The following is a 17,029-nucleotide window of genomic DNA, read 5'->3' as shown; positions in this document are numbered from 1 at the left end:
CCTGAGCCTCCGCTCACCTGCAAGCACACCTGGCCTGCGAACCGCCTCAGTTTCCATGTGAAGACACAAAGGCCGCTGGGAAGTTGGGGTACACAAGAGCCCTGAAGCCCTGGTTCCCACCCAGCACTACATGCCTGCTGGAATTTTCCAGAGGAAAGTTTTGTGGCTTACAGGACACCATTCTCACCTCCCCCCCCCCCCCCCCACTCCCGCCCAGAGGCACAGATCTCCAGCCCAGAACTGTTCTCAGAAGCTCTGGTAGGAAATGGCTCGGAGGAGAGGCATCTGGATGAGCTTAGTGTGAGCCTAGGTCCCCAGGAGACAATGCGGCTCATTAAGAGGGTAGAATCTGTGTTTTGATTGTTTCTTTTTGTTGTTGTTTCTTTTTTGGGTCTTGGGGCTTTAACTCAGGCCCTGGGCACTGTCCCCGAGCTCTTTTGCTCAAAACTAGTTGTTAGAGTAAAAAAGAACAAAGAAAAGGTTTATTGCCAGTAAAGGGATGCTTTTCGCAAGAGAGAAGTGTCTCAGGTGACTTTTATGACCTTGGAGATCTTGGGAATCTTGCTGCCTTGTATGGTAACTGCTGTCCCAAGGGAGAGCTCTCTCAGGGAAAGGGGTGGAGGCTGATCATTTACTGCCTTTACTACGTGGGCCTGGTGTTGCCTAGGGAAAGAGCATGCTAAGCTGTGAGACTGGAGGCTATTGTGCTAACACTAGTGCTCTACACTTTGAGCCACAGTACCACTTCGGGTTTTCTGGTGGTTCACTGGAGATAAGAGTCTCAGGAACTTTGCTGTCCAGGCTAGATTTGAACCGTGATCCTCAGATCTCAGCCTCCTGAGTAGCTAGGATTATAGGCATGAGCCACTATGCCAAGCAAGAAAGTAGAATCTTATGTTACAGTAGTCTTCATCTACACTAATAAAAATGCCTTGAACACTGGGAGTAAAAGAACGGAGACTGGCATGGTTATAAGGATCACCTGCTCTCCCGAGAACTACCTTGATGTTACACAAGAGCGACCTCAAGCCCCCCAAAGACTTAGCGACCTTGGGGCTGGGAAGGTGGCTCAGTGGTAGAGCGCTTGCCTTGCATGCATAAGGCCCTGGGTTTGATTCCTCAGCACCACATAAGCAAAAAGAAAAAAGCCGGAAGTGGCGCTGTGGCTCTAAGTGGTAGAGCGTTAGCCTTGAGCTGAAGAGCTGAGGGGCAGTGCCCAGGCCCAGAATTCAGGCCCCACAACCAGACCCCCCCCCAAAAAAAAAGACTTAGCGACCTCCCAGTAGGAGGGCTCACCATGTGATGAAGATCCAGAGCCTCCGGCCTCACATCCCCTCGCTGGGGACTGAGATCCTATTGGACCACTGGAGATAGCAGCTCAGCAGGCATTCATGCTGGGGAGCCTCAGCCCAATGCTGGTCTCAGAAAGAGGAGTGAAATCAACCTCATTCCGGTGTGGGTGAGCAAGAAAAAAGAAGATGCTGACTACACCCAGCAGAAAGTACTGAAAGCACAGTAGAGATAAAAAAGATAGAGAGGGCTGTAGCTGTGTGTAGCTGGGTGGTAGCGTGCTTAACATGCCCAGGGTCTTGTGTTCAATTCCCAGCACCAAAACCACCACCACCACCAACTATAAAACTTAAAAAGTACAAATAGTAAGATTATAAAAAGAACAAAAGAGTAAGAAAATATAAAGACTAAAAATAAAAAGAACAATAAAATAATAAAAGCATGGAAGGGAATGCAATCAATAACCCATGCACATAGTTGACAACTTCACGAAAGAAATACACATCTAGAAAATATAACTTAATGTTGACTCGAGAAGAAACAGACCTTTCTGGACTTTTCTGGAATAGGCTTTCCTGCCCGGGCTTGTCTTCAAATCATGAACCTCAGATCGCAGCCTCCTGAATAGCGAGGATTACAGGCGTGAGCCACTGGTCTCAGGCCCTGGGTTTGTGGTCAGATGGTCACAGGGACAGTGGCTCTGGGGGCCTCTTGGCCTGAAGCTGGTGTCTGAATCCTAGGGCGGCTTGGCTGGCTGCAGGACGTGGCCTGAACCTCCAGCCTGGCCAGCGCCAGTCACTCACCGCAGCAACAGTGGGCGAGGAGCCCTTCCTTGGTCTCAGCCGAGGCAGAAAAGGCACAGTTCCCCATTCATTTCAATGAGGTGAACAGACAAACCTTTGGGAGACTGGAAAATGTCCTTCGCTTGTTAAAAGAGCACACAAACAGCTGGGTGTGATAGTTCAAGCCTGTAATCCTAGCTACTCAGAGACCAAGGAGTTTAAGGCCAGCCCAGACATCAAAGTTCTTGAGACCATCTCCGCCACTGGCTGAGTATGAAGTGATCTAGCTACGTGGGAAACATGATGGCTGGGTGGAGTGACGTGTGCCCGTCATCTCTAGTAACACAGGAATCATAAGTAGGAGGATCACAGTCCAGGATACTCAGGGTATAAAGTAAGACCCAACCTTGGCAATACCAACACAAACAAGAGGCTTTGAACCTTGACCCTTCAGATCTCAGCCTCCTGACAGCTAAGATTACAGTCATGAATCCCTAGCACACAGCCACCATGAGGCTTGGCTCAAGTGGTAGGAGGTCCTGAGTTCAAGCTCCTGGGCCAGCAAAAGATTTTTAAAAAAATACATAAATATTAAAAGCATGCTTTATAAGATGAAGAAGCAGACAAGGATGCCACTACCACCGTCTGTTTTCTCCTTAAAATTTACTGGCACTCTAGATATTTCAGTAACAAGAAAAACTGGCTCAAAGCCTAAAATTAGTAAGGAAGGCACAAGATTGTTGTTATTTGTAGGCAATAGGACTTGCTAGATATGAAATCCAAGGAACATAAAGGCCTGTTACATATAAAATAGTTAAGATAGTTCAGTGGATGGTTGCCAGGAAAAAAAATCTTAGGACAGCAGTTGTATGTGGTAGATTAATCCTAGAGACAAAATGTTAACTGTGTGTGTGCGTGCATGTGTGTGCTGGGTGTGAGGATGGCCCAAGATGGAACATATAACATGTCATTTCAATGGAACTAAAAGACAAGCACAAGAAACAATAAGTGAGCATACATTTGAGTTAAAACTCAATTATTGGGCTAGGCACTACGGCTCATACCTGTAATCCTTCCTACTCAGGAGGCTGAGATTTGAGGATGGCAGCTCAAAATCAGCCTAGGTAGGAAATTCCATGAGACTCTCATCTCCGTTAACCACCAAAAAAGCCCAGAAGTGGAGCTGTGGCTCAAGTGGTAGAGTGCTAACTGAGCACAGAGCTGAAGAACAGCACCCAGGCCCCTGAGTTCAAGTCCCAGTACTGGCTCCAAAAACAAATAAATGAAAAATGAACAAGTAACAGTGAAACCAAAGGAAGATACTGTTAGGGGAGGAGCACATGGGTGCATGACCTGTGTGTCTCTGATCACAAAAAATGATACTTATTGAAATGAAAAAAATCAAACAAGCAAAGTTCCCTCTGCTCTGTGAGCCAAGCCAAGTCACTGTCCTGCGGCTCTTCGCAAGCTGGCCCCACCAGCACTAGGTTTGATTTCCCCAGTGTCTCCCTCACCTCCGGCCCTGCGATCCCTCTCCTTTCTCTGCCGGTGCTCCTACATGGTTCAGCCCAGATGATGTTCTCCCTGCCTGACAGCAGCCACGTCCAGGGCTCCGCCCCCTTCTCCTTCATTCCTCCCTCACCCCCGTGGGAGGGAGGGCCGCAGCTGCAGGGCCACCTGAACCCCTGGCCCGTGGCATATGGTGGAGCCCATGCCCACCCAGCCCACACTCATCTGGGGATGGGGCCTGGGGTCTCCTAATGATAGCCCAGAACTGGATGCTTCTAGAACAAGGGCCATGGGGCCTCCCACGGGTGTCCCCAGAGGTGGACAGGAGGGGGCGGATCTCCCCTCCTGGCTGTGGGGTTAACCAAGGAGAGGGCTGGGGTGCAGCTATCCTGGGGACAGGTCGTGGAGTGCCCCTGGAGGGGGCAGCCCCCCTCTGCCCAGGAGGCTGAGGTGGAACAGGGTGGAACTGCCACCTTTGTCACTATTTTTAACATTTTTATTGTTATTATAAAGGTGAGGTACAGAGGGGTTACAGTTACATAAATCAGGCAACGAGCACGTTTGTTCTTGGGCAATGTCACCCCCTTTCTCTCCCTGTTCCCCCCCTTTTCATTGTTTTAATTAAATTGCCTGGATCACTGACACCTGGACTGGCAGTTGTTAATGATCGTGTTCTGTTTGCATGGTGTCACGTGATCTTTGCTCTGCAGGATGCCTGTCTCACTGGCCTAAACCAGTTTGTGGGTGAGATGCAGAGGCTGAGAGAGCTCTCCTCCCTTCCCCCTCCTTCCCCTCAGCTCTCCTCCCTCTCTTCACCTCTCCTCTCCTCTCGGCCTTCCTCTCCTCTCCTATCGCCTTTTCTCTCCTCCCCTCCTCTCTTTGCATCTCTGTCCTCCTGTCATCGGACAGAGGTGAGGGTTAGTGAAGCTTCCCTTTAAATATAGGAACTCTTCACTTAGGGTTCTTGACTTCAGTCACAGAATAAGAATTTCTGGACAAGTCACCATGGTAAGAAAACTTGGCAGAGCTTTATTAAGTAAACAAATGGGACAAAAAAAGCAAACAGAAGGGCAGGGGCACACTCTAGAAGTGTGTGGGTGCTCTCATAGGGACAGACACAGACACAGACAAGGAGACACTCAGAGACACACAGCTCCTCGGGCAGTTGGGTATTTATAGGTAAAGGCAGGGGTCTGCCTTTAAGTTATGCAACGCTGGGTGCTTTGTCTTTGCTTTAACTACACTCGGTGTTATTCTCTGAGTTTCCAGGTAAGAATGCATCCTGCCATAAAAGATCCTATCCTTGAAACAAGGAAGCACCCTACAATCTGCATTTTGGGGCATCCTGTCAGGCAGCTGTGAATTCTTGGGTGAGAAATGCATCCCTCAGGAAAGAATGCACTCAGTTGCCTCTCTCTGAAGCAAAGATAGCCTTTCTAAGTTTCTAGATACCATATTTCTGAGTTGCCTACACCAGGCTTCAGTTTCCATAAGTTATCCTGTTCATTTCCCCCAAAATGACTTTTGTTCCCTTAATCTTAAGGGAAGTACATGAAGAAATGTATCCTGTATTTGTGATTAGCTGCCCATACCTCATTTTCCTAGTCTATCTGCTTTACTCCTGTCCCCACTTCCCTATCCTTTCCTTCCCCGCGCATCTTCCCTCCCTTCCCTTTCTTCCTCTCCCCTCCCCCTTCCTCCTCTGCTTCCTTTTCACTCACTTCAAGGTTCTGTGTGGCCTCGGGAGCTCTTGGTCACGCTGGTGGCCAAGCCTGGCCGCTGGGGGTGCTGCAAAGACCAGAGCCAGTCATGTGGGGGACAAAGAGGGAGGGGTCCTGAGTCAGGGGAGGCGTGTGTGCGTGTGTGTGTGTATGTTCTATGTCTGTGTTGTGTGTCATGTGTGTATTGTGTGTGTGTTGAAGCGGGGGAGAGGGAGAGGCAGAGAGCAGCAGTACCCAACTAGGCTCAAAAGGAAGCCGTGTCATCGGCCCCTGCCTGTCCCCGTGAGTCACCTTCCTCCCTTCCCCACGCACAGCATCCCTGACTCATCCCCACGGTGCAGCATGTTTCTCCCCATGCGGGGAGCTGGAACTTTCATCCATTCCAGCCAAGTCTGGGCCGCAGAAAGAACAAGTCCGAGAGGCTGGGAGCCCACCCTCTGGTGGAAAATTCCATCTTTCCTGGACCCCTCCTCCACCAGCCCTGAGAAGCCGCAGACACGGGAGGAACAGAACGTGGCTCTGTGCAGCTGTGGTCTTGTTTACAAAACAGTCAGGACTCCACCGCCTCCAGTGTGGGCCTCCCGTTGGGGCAAAGCCACAGAGAGGGTGACCAGCCACCCCACCACCTGCGGGGACTTTGCCCTGGGAGTGTCCTGGAAGGGACCAGGTGACCAGAGCCACCGAGGAAATGGTGGTTCAGCCCAGTGTCACCGAAGAGCTGTGAGTGAGCAGGGCGCCGGTGCTGCTGCCGTGGCCAGCGGTCCCCCCCCCCACGCTGTTCTTCAAGCAGCTCTCACTGTCTGGGGCCCCCACTACAGGTGGGCCGCAGGTGTCTGATAATCCCAACTCTTCCTCCGGGACTCCGATCGGGACGGGGAAGGTCTGGGTGTATGTTGTGTTTGTGCCAACACACACATTTTCTCGTGGGGAGCCTGGCCCATGGGTGATTCATCCTGAGGTGTTTCACACTCTGGGTTTAGGAAATCCGTCTCCAATCAGCAGGGAGCCAATGGCCTGGGGCCTCTTATCACCTCTGATAGGAGTTTGTAGCCCATAAAACCCTGGAGCTCCCAGCATCCACAGGAACACTGCTGCACCTGGATTTCTTGGCTCAGAGGTGTTCAGTCACCTGTGGGGGAGGGAACGCCATTGTTGCACCTCAGATGGTGGCTGGATAGCAGCCTAGGGCTGTGGCTGGGAGCAGAGGAACTCTGCTTTATCTTTAGCCCCAAGTAAAGTAACCAGGATGGCTTTCCTGGCCCAGCCGGAAGCCATCAGCACTCAGCAGGATGTGGAAGGAGAGTCATTGTGTCTCAATGAGGTCCAGGATAGGGCCAGAAACAGAGGAATCCAACTGGAGGGGCCAGGAACACTTCTCCTAGTCTGTAGAGAATTCCAGTGTGGCTTCCTGGTACCCATGAGATTCTCATGCACCAAACACCACGGGATCTGTGTGTGTGTATGTGTGTGCGCGTGTTGGTCCTAGGGCTTGAACTCAGAGCCTGAGTATTGTCTTTGAGCTTTAATTCTCAAGGTTAGTGCTCTACCACTTCAGCCACTACTTCACTTCCTGCTTTTTGCTAGTTAAGGCTCACAGAGTTTCCCGCCTAAGCTGGCTATATACTTAAGCCTGGAATTAGCTTTCAGGGGTGATGTTTGTGAGAGAAATGCTTTACTCTGGGAAATCTGCCCTAAAATGCCCAATAATAATCCCCACCCCTGGGCCCATGTTGGAGATAGCCACAGGAGCCCCACGGAGCTGCTGAGGGCTGGGCAAAAGCAACTTCTCCTCTGTCACCTCCGCGCTCAGACCTCTAGTTTGAGAGATGCTCATGGACACATTCCCTCTGCACAGATAAAGAAAGTTCAAGCATTCCTTGAACTAATGGTTATTAAGAGATTTCAACATCTAAGTTTATAAGCACCCTATCCGAGCAGTGAAGTCAGGCTGGGAGTGTGGCTCAGAGGTAGAGCACTTGCCTAGCATGCATGAGGTCCTGGGTTCTATCCCCAGCACTGCAAAATATTAACAATCAAGTCACTGATGGAAGAATTGATGCTTAAAAAGCATATCTTATTACCTAGCTTAAAAAGCTTGGATCCCCTAGTCACCAAAGAAATGTCTCAAACCAACTTTGAACCCAAAAGGCCCCCAGCGAGTGTTCTTCTCCGTCCTGCAAAGGAAGCATGAGAAGCACAATGCCAGCGCAGGTCACAAGGTCCAAAGACCCAGGTTCTAACCACCAGGAATCTGCTGACCGCGCTGTGGCTGACCCGCTATTCACCCAGAAAGCTCAGCGGAGGCCAACAGGAAATGTCATGCAACTGGACTTGAGCAAGCTTTTGCTGACTGGGGTGCAGGAGTGGAGGATTTTGGGGTACACTGGGCTAGACTTCCTTAGTCCTTCCCACCACTCATGTAAACGCTTTGGGTGCTTTTCTGCTCCTGGGGTGCTGGCATACGGGGGGGTTCCTACCTGGCTGCATAAAGCCCTGCAAACCCAAATTGCAGGTGTTCACGCGAGAGGCGGGTGGGCCGCGCCAGGGCAGGAGATGGGGCTGCCAGTAGAAGGGCGCATGACCATGCGGCCTCCTCCTTCTGGAGCATGATGTCGATGCCCTGCGGCCTGACACAGAGCGGTAACTTCATGACAGTGCCAGGCAGGTGTGTCATGAACCTGACACACAGGAACCTGGGCCTGGTTCTCAAGATGAGTGATACTGAGTGAACCACGTCTGCATAGGTCTGTATCTATAAATAAGGGGGACCCCTGACCCCTCAAAGATCAGGCCATCTTGTGATGTAAAGAAAGGAACAATAAATGGGGCTGGGAATGTGGCTCAGTGGTACAGTGCTTGGCCAGCATGCACAAAGCCCTGGGTTCGAATCCTCAGCACCACATACACAGATAAAGTCAGAAATGGTGGCTCAAGTGGTAGTGAGGCTCAGGGACAGTACCCAGGCCCTGAGTTCAAGTCCCAGGACTGGTAAAAAAAACAAACCCAAAAACAAAAAAAGAGAAAGGAACAATAAAGCTTGCATCTATCTATCAAGATAAGAATACTACTTATGAATTGAGTTTAAGCTGGCCACCAATGGCTCAGGCCTGCAATCCTAGCTGCTCAGGAGGCATCAGTTTCAGGCCAGCATGATCTGGAAAGTCCGTGAAACTCTTAGCTCCCATTAGCAAAAAAAAAAAAAAAAAAAAAAGTCAAAAGTAGAGCTGTGAATACAACACACACACACACACACACACACACACACACACATACACATACACATACACACACACATACACACACGCATGGCCCCATTTAAAAAAAAACAACTAAGTAAGAAGGGGATGTAGAAGTTAGCATTTCCAACTCAACTTTGCAACTGAAAGAGATGTTCAGAAAATTACTAAATCAGCATTCTCAAGGGAAAAGAAGCTTTCAGCCATCACTACATGCCACCCCATAGGTCTGCCTGGAGACAGCAGACATATGTATGTATATGCACATAAATATGCTATTATAGAATGTGCTATATACTATATTCTATGTGCTTATACTATATGCTGCACCAGGTAGGAAAAGGTAAGGTGCGGAACTTCTTTTGACTCTTCCCACTCATCATCCAAGGTGCTGCTTGGCCCTTAGAATTCAGTGCTATGGGATAAGCGTGGGTCAGAGTTGGCCTGCCTTCCTAAAAACCAGATCTATTTTCTTTTCACCGACAATGGCTTTGTGCAGCCACCCTGTCACAGGGAAGCCGAGGCCTCGGACAGCCACGGACTTGTACCTGACTTCCGTTCTCCTGCGTGCTGCTTCACTTTTATTTGGTTTCATAATGGTTTTACTGAAGAACAGATTCATTCTCTTCCCTCACCCTCTCTCTCTCTCTCTCTCTCTCTCTATTTATCATCTTGGTGGTGAGCGAGCCCAGGCCATGGACAAAAGTCAAGAACCACAATACACTCTTTCATTCTTCCTGGAATTAACCACAAACTTCTTATTAGAAATTAGCCAGGAGACTTCCGTTCTGGAGACAGCAGAATTCATTAGGAGCGACGTCTAATTATGCATGTATTTCCAGTGTGAATAGTTTGGCAGTAGACCGGAGAGATGAAGATCTGGGATCCAGATGGGATTAGGCTTATCTTCCTGAACATTTTAACGAGATCTGGGAACTGAACACAGGGCAAAAGTCGCTCCCGTTTATTTTTATCAAGTTGAAACATACGTTTTTAATTTGTGTGGCCAAGAAGGGTTAATGACTTTCGTATTCATCCCTGCAGTGGGCCTGCAGTGGACCCACCGGCTCCACACCCACACATTCAAACAACCATAGGTGGAAAATATTTTTTACAAACTAGAACACCATATCAATCTCTTTTTTTTTCCGTCCTTGTCATTATTTGGTAAACACTAACAACCATCTACTCTGTATGGAAAGTCACCTAGGCCTGCTTCCAGGGATGCAGGAAGATGGGGGTTGGTTCTGTGTAGATCCCACACCACTTTATCTTCCTGAGTCCTCCATAGACCTCATCCAGCAGCGAAGTCCTCCCCCTCCCCACCTCCCCAGCACACCGGTCCTTCAGAAATAAGCACAGGGCTCGGGGTCAGGTCCTTACTCAATACTTACACTATCAGAACAGAGCGCTGCCGCACCATGTAACTATGAGGTGGCGATGAGTCAAGTGATAAACAATGATCACAGCTTTCTTTTGCAACTTTTTGTTCCAAAGTTGATAGCTGCCTTCTCTTGTGACTTGCTCAGTGTTAACTGTACCTGTGCTCATTCTACCCACACCTGTTAATGTATCTCATTCCCTTAGGGTTCAGAGTGCGTGTGCATGTGTGTGTGCTTCCAAGGACACTTTTCCCTGGAGCCTGAGCATGCAGATTCCAGTGACATTCTGGGTTCCTTCAGCCATGGCATAACTTTGTCTCCAGACTACCCTACCTATCAGCATCCCTCAGGGATTTTCCTGGTTTCTAGGATTTGCTGTCTGCCTTGTTCTACCTGTTCATGGCTACTGCCTCCTCCTTCTTTCCTTCCTGCCTGCCTTTCTCCCTCCCTTCCTCTTTCTTCCTTTCTTTTTTCCTCTTTTCTTTCTTTTTTCAGTGTGGGGCTTGAACTCTGGGCCTGGGCACTGTCCCTCAGCTCTTCAGCTCAAGGCTAGTGCTCTTCCACTTGGCCCATGGCGCCACTTCTGGTTTTCTGGTGGTTCATTGGAGATAAGAGTTTCACAGTCTTTCTTGCCTGAGCCGGCTTTGAACCATGATCCTCAGATCTTAGCCACCTGAGTAGCTAGGATGACAGGCGTGAGCCACCAGCGCCCGGCTCTTTCTTCCTCATTTATCAGCAGTTCTCCACCTCTTTCTTTTTTTGTTGTGCCAGTACTGGGTCTTGACTCAGTTGTCCCTGAGCTTTTCCTTTTTCTCTGAGAGCTAGAGCTCTACTATTTGAGCCACAGCTACACTTCTGGCTTTTGGTGGTTAACTGGAGGTAAGAGTATCACATACTTCAAACTAAGATCCTCAGATCTCAGCCTCTTGAATAGCTAGGTTACAAGCGTGAGCCACCAGCGCCCAGCACAGCCATATTCTTATGAAATACCCTGGTAAGAGAAAGAGTTTATCGTGAGGTCAATGAGGAAGGAGCTCAGGAAAGAGGCAGCCGCACCCTGAGCTTGGGCACAGGCAAGGGCTCTGGAGCTGGGGATGCACAGTAAGGTGACGTTGGGGTTCGTTTCCTGTGAGGAAGGTTTAGGTTGTGCATGTCCACTTCCTAACAGAGACCTCACATGACTTTGTCTCTGTGTGCACACCTGGTGTCCCTTTGTGAATAAAAACACCAGTCCTACTACATTCTCTCAGGAGGCTGAAACTGGAAGATCAGAGTTCAAGGACAGTTTGGCTACATAGTGAGTTGTAGGCCAGCATGGTACAGTGAGACCTCATCTTAACTAACAAACAAACAACAAAGAAAACAGTTAGATACATATCCAAAATTATGTCACAAGTGAAATGTATTGTCAAGGTAGGAAGATAACACAAAATTTCTGTTTGTTCACTTGCCTAATACTGTTTTAAATTCACTATTTCTGTCCCTATCATTTCATGCAACTGCCATGACCCTTGAGCCCTGACACCCAATCCAGACACACTGGAGGCTGACTGACCTTGGGGACAGAGAGACCCAACTCAGCCCCTCACGCGACCTCATCTCCATGTGAGTGGTCTCCCTGAATGCAGGGGGCCAGTGCCTTTTGTGTGCTCCTGCCCAGCCTCTCTTGTGTCTTCAACAGGAAAGCCAGAGGATGTACCGTGCAGAGCAATGGAGGCAGAGGGTCTGCAGGAACTCTGACGGCTCTAGGTCACAGTCACTGGAAGATGAGCTGAGCAGGGTGGCACACGCCTGCCATCCCAGCTACTCGGATACTAGGGGAAGGTCAGTGGATCTATTTGAGCCCAAGAGCTTAGGGTTGTCTGGGCAGCAGTGTGAGACCCTCCCCTCCTCTAAAAGTCCAAACAACTGCAAAGAAATAAACCTGCCGAGGGCCTGGTGTGGGACAGGGCTTGCTGCATGCAAGGGTAGTCTGTGGTACAAGCTGCAAGCCAGTCCTGGCCAGAACTGGAAATGGAGTCCACAGAACTGAGGGTGGAGGATTCAGGCTGTTCTCAGGCCTGCTGGAACTTTCTAGGCTCCGACACATGGGTAAGAGCTGTCTCCTGAGGGTCCCAGAGGCTACACTGTGCATATTCTTGCTCTCAGCTGCAGGATGAGCCCCTGTAAACTTCCCATCCCTCTTCTGAAGTGGAGCTGCTCACAGGAAGAAGGTTCTGGAAGCATGCTCCCTTGGCAACTCACAGGCGCCAGCTACGGAAAGAATAGATCTCAGCATCTGAAACCACAGGAAGACGGCAGGGTCCACGCGTTGGCGCTGAGAGATTCCCGGCCACCAAATTCACAGTTCCTTGTGGTTTGACATAATAGCTACCCATGAGCTTTGCCTTCTGCCTGACCTGCCTGCCCAGCTGCCAGTTAGGAAAGGAAAAGCCATTATCCACTGTGGTCTCTGTGAACGGTGACTTACAAAATTGTTTCTGTAAGCATTTGTCTTGGGTGGGTTTCTAGAATCACATAGAAAGTGTGGATTGTGTGAAATAACCCTCATGTTAGGCTCACACCCAAACTACCTTTTCAACAAGCCTGAGTGAGAGGGCTTGTTGTGTTTTGTCTTGAGAAGGACACTAATCATAATGAAATAAAGCCCAAATGTGGGGCAGGGAAGGGGGGGGGGGGGGGGAGGGGGGGTTCCAGCAATGTCTTAGGTTATTTGTTGATAAGTTTCATCCAATATCCTCCTGTCCACACCTTCCAGCAGTGATCATTAATGCTCAGAATGCTGATTCTGAGGCACAATAAACCCCTGGATCATACTATTTTTGGGGGGGGGGGGGGTCTTCAAACTTGCCAGGCAGGTGCTCTATTGTGTAAGCTACACCTTCAGCCTCCTAATTCAAGAGTAGCCAATCTGCACTGGAATACAGCAAAGTGTCCTAAAATAGTTAGTGGCCATTGGTGTTTTGTGGGCAGATGAACTCCATAGCTTAGCTAAGTAAGGTGAGTTCAGGATCTCAGCCTCGGAAGGCTGACAGTGGAGGACTGAGAGTTCAAGGCCAGCTTGGAACACTTAGTGAATTCTAGACCAGCGTGCTACTTGGTAAGACGCTGTCTAAAAAGAGCACACTCAGAGAGAGAAGGAAAGCAAGCAAACGAGCGCGACCCACAGCCATTGCTGGCCGGTGGAGCGCAGAGGCACGGCAGGGAGGAAACGAAGACCTTTGCCCTCGGGGTCACCTGGAGCCTGGCCCTGGCCATCCCGCCACGGTCTCGGCGGCTCGTGGATCGGACGGCGCCGCGGCCCGGCCACGTCGGGAGGGAAGGCGGGAAAAGCGGCTCGCGCCGTGCCACCATCCTAGGGGGAGCGATCCCCGAACCCCCCGCGGCCGCTCCCAGAACCCCCCGCGGCCGCGCGCCGGTAAGGAGAGAGCGGTCACCAGCGAAGTGAGCGGCAGCGCTGCCGCCCTCCCGGCCTGGAACGCGGGGCCTGGCCTCGGGGCTCACTGTCCCATGGAGGACTGGGGGGGGGGGGGAGGCACCAGTAGGCACTGGTGGGTCTGCCTGGCTCCTAGTGGACGTTCTAGAAGGTTCTGCTGGACCTGGGTGGACCTGGGGCAGGGCTGAGGCCAGACACAAGACCAGCAGGAGACCAGTGCAGGGCAGTTACAGGGAAGATGCACGGCTTTGGGAAGTAGCAACGTTGGCTTCAGAGAAGCTGCTGGCCAGTTTCTGCCTCGGGCCAAGAGGGGTCCCAAGGCCGCGTCCTCTCCAGCTCTTGCAGCTTCCCCTGGCCCTCCTCCCTCTCCCTGGCGCCCTTGTGCTGGCCCCGCCCCTTCCCCTGGCTCCTCCCTCTCCCTGGAGCCCTTGTGCTGGCCCCGCCCCTTCCCCTGGCTCCTCCCTCTCCCTGGCGCCCTTGTGCTGGCCCCGCCCCTTCCCCTGGCCCTCCTCCCTCTCCCTGGCGCCCTTGTGCTGGCCCCGCCCCTTCCCCTGGCTCCTCCCTCTCCCTGGAGCCCTTGTGCTGGCCCCGCCCCTTCCCCTGGCCCTCCTCCCTCTCCCTGGCGCCCTTGTGCTGGCCCCGCCCCTTCCCCTGGCTCCTCCCTCTCCCTGGCGTCCTTGTGCTGGCCCCGCCCCTTCCCCTGGCTCCTCCCATGCCCTTGCCCCTTCGGATGGCCCTGCCCCTCCCGCTGGCCCCTCCTCCTCCCCTGGCTCCTCCCTCTGCCCTAGCCCCCTTTCCTGGTACCTCCCCTTCCACTGGCTCCTCCCTCTCCCTGGCGCCCTTGTGCTGGCCCCGCCCCTTCCCCTGGCTCCTCCCACGCTCTTCCCCCTTTGGATGGCCCCTCCCCTTCCACTGGCCCCTCCTCCTCCCCAGCTCCTCCCTCTGTCTTAGCCTACTTCCCTGGCCCCTCCCCTTCCACTGGCCCCTCCTCCTCCCCTGCTCCTCCCTGTCTTAGCCTACTTCCTTGGCCCCTCCCCTTCTGCTGGCCCCTCCTCCCATGGCTCCTCCCTCTCCTTTAGCCCCCTACCCTGGCCCTTTCCCCTGGCCCCTCCCACTCCCCTTCCAGGCCCTTTCTCCCGACCTCTCCCCTCCCTGGCTCCTCCCCCTCTCCGGCCCCTCCCCCTTCCCAGGCCCTTCCTTCTGACCTCTTCCCATCCGTGGCTCCTCCAAGGCCCCCTTCCTTCCCCTGGCCCTTCCCTCTCGCTTAGCCTCCCTCTCCTCTAGCTCCTCCCTTTCCCTAGCCCCTCCCTTAGCCTCCCCTCCCCCTCTTGGTCTTTTTTGTGTCTTCCTTGGCCACAGTGGGTTTTTGTGGCTGCTCCAAGATTCACAAATCAAGGGCCCGACATGCTAGAGAGCAGAAGATGCATAGCAAGAGCAGATGTGCTCACGTGGGGTTCGTGGGGATTGTGCTGATTACTGTAACGAGTTATAATATATGTGTGTACGTACATGTATATTTTTTGGAGGGGGAACAATGCCACCCCTTCCCTCGCTCTCTCCCCAGTTTTTTCTTCCTATACACACCCACAGGTTGTATAGTCAGTTCCAACAGCGTCCAGTGGCTACCACTGCTACATTTGTTCATGTCCCTCCATTTCTGTGCCCCCCCTTCCCTCCCAAAGACAGACCAACAAACAAGACAAAAAAAACCCAAAAAACAGCAACAAAGAAAAAACCTCTCATTTCCATTGCCTGGAGTTCATTTTGATAAATATTACTTTGCGCCTTTGTGTTCCTCTCCTGAGTATCTTCCTTTGGTCTGACTGTGTCAGAATGCCTAGAGTCCTGTATAATTTATCATGTCCCCGTGTATTTTAGCTCTAGCTTCCCATATGAGAGAAAACATGCTGTTTGTCTCTCTGAGCTTGGCTCACCTCACTTAACATGGTTTGTTCTAGGTCCATCCATTTCCCTGCAAATGACATAATACTATTTTTTCTAATGGATGAGTAAAATTCTTTTGTACATAGGTATCACATTTTTTTGATCCTCTCATCTATTGTAGGGCACCTGGGCTGTTCAGTAACAAATTTTAAAGTGTTGTGTTTTGCAACAAATGGAGACTGAATGTTATACACATAAAATTAATGGGATGGGGGGGGGGGAGAGAAAACCTGGTTCTAGGGCTAGAGGGAGTGCACGTGGTAGATGCTTGATGAGCTCAAGAGGGCCTGAAAATTCAGTTACCCTACAATAAACAGTTCTATGAATGCTTCAGAGGTTTTTAGTGTATTTTTCCCCTTAGTGTACATCAGTTGTACAGGAAGACTTCACTGTGACATTTCACACCTGCACAATGTATGCTGACCAATACCCATCCCTCTGTCACCCTCCCTATCCCAAGCCCCACTCATAAAACAGTTTCAGGGCTGGGAAGGTAGCTCAGTGGCAGAGTGCTTGCCTTGCATGCATGAGGCCCTGGGTTCGATTCCTCAGCACCACATAAGCAGAAAAAGCCAGAAGTGGCGCGGTGGCTCAAGTGATAGAACGCTAGCCTTGAGCTGAAGAGCTGAGGGACAGCGCCCAGACCCCATGACCACCACCACCAACAACAAAAAACCCCACTAAAAACAGCTTCAACAGGTTTCACTGTTTTGTTTTCATTCACGCATTCATCCTTGTTCACCTTTTCGCTCGCCTCTCCCCTCTGTTGGGGCCTCCTGCTACCCCTCTCAGAGTCCACATAACTTTTCTATCACTGTTGTTTTCAGTGTTAACTGCACCCAGGGGTTGCACTGTAGTATTTCAGATGTGCATAGATTATATATTGCTCAGAATATCTCTATTCTCTCCTTACCCTGCAAATCCCTGCTGTCTTCATGTCATAGTTGCACTTATTTCAAAAAAATTTTATCCTCTAGTCCCCCTCTCTTCCCTCCTCCTGTCCCGCTGAACGTTTCACAGAATCACGCTCTCTGTGTGTGTATGTAAATTGTCTTTTTTTTTAAGGTCTAGCTTCTACCTATGAGGGAAAACATGAGATATTTGACTTTTTGCACTTGGCTTACCTTGTTCAAATGGATTTCGTCCATTTTCCTGCAAACAACAGGACTTCATTCTCCATAACTATGTAATGTTCTACAATAAATGTGTATCATATCTTCTTCACACATTCACCAGTCCATTTATCTTTTCACCCTAAGTCTGCATTTGTCTTTGTCTGTGAGGTGTGTTTTTCGTAGACAGTAAATAGTTGGATCTTTTTTGTTTTTAAATCCCAGTTGCTGTTCTATGTGTTTTAACTGGAGACTTAAGACGAGTAATATTCAGTGTTAAGACAGAAAGGTATGCCATATTTCCTACCATTTTTTCCCTAATTTTCTGATACTTCTTTCCCATTCTAGGGATTATTCCTTCTTGTATTTTCCTGTTTTATACATATTTTTTCTTCTGTGGGTAGGATTCCTTTAAGTATCTTTTGCAGTGCTGGTTTAGGAGCCATGAATTTCTTTAGCTTTTGTTTATCATGGAAGGTTTCCATTTCTCCCTAATTATGCAGGACAGCTTTACTGGGTATACTAGTTAGGTTGGCAACTGTCATCTTTCAGGGCTTCAATTCTGTCATTCCATGCCCTCCTTGCATTTAGAGTTTGTGTTGAGAAATCTGCTGTCT

The sequence above is a fragment of the Dipodomys spectabilis genome, unplaced genomic scaffold, assembly GCF_019054845.1.
Source record: "Dipodomys spectabilis isolate Male_0828 unplaced genomic scaffold, ASM1905484v1 ptg000188l, whole genome shotgun sequence".
Taxonomy (NCBI): Eukaryota; Metazoa; Chordata; class Mammalia; order Rodentia; family Heteromyidae; genus Dipodomys; species Dipodomys spectabilis.
The sequence above is the reverse complement of the archived record's forward strand: the minus strand, read 5'-3'. Positions refer to the sequence as shown.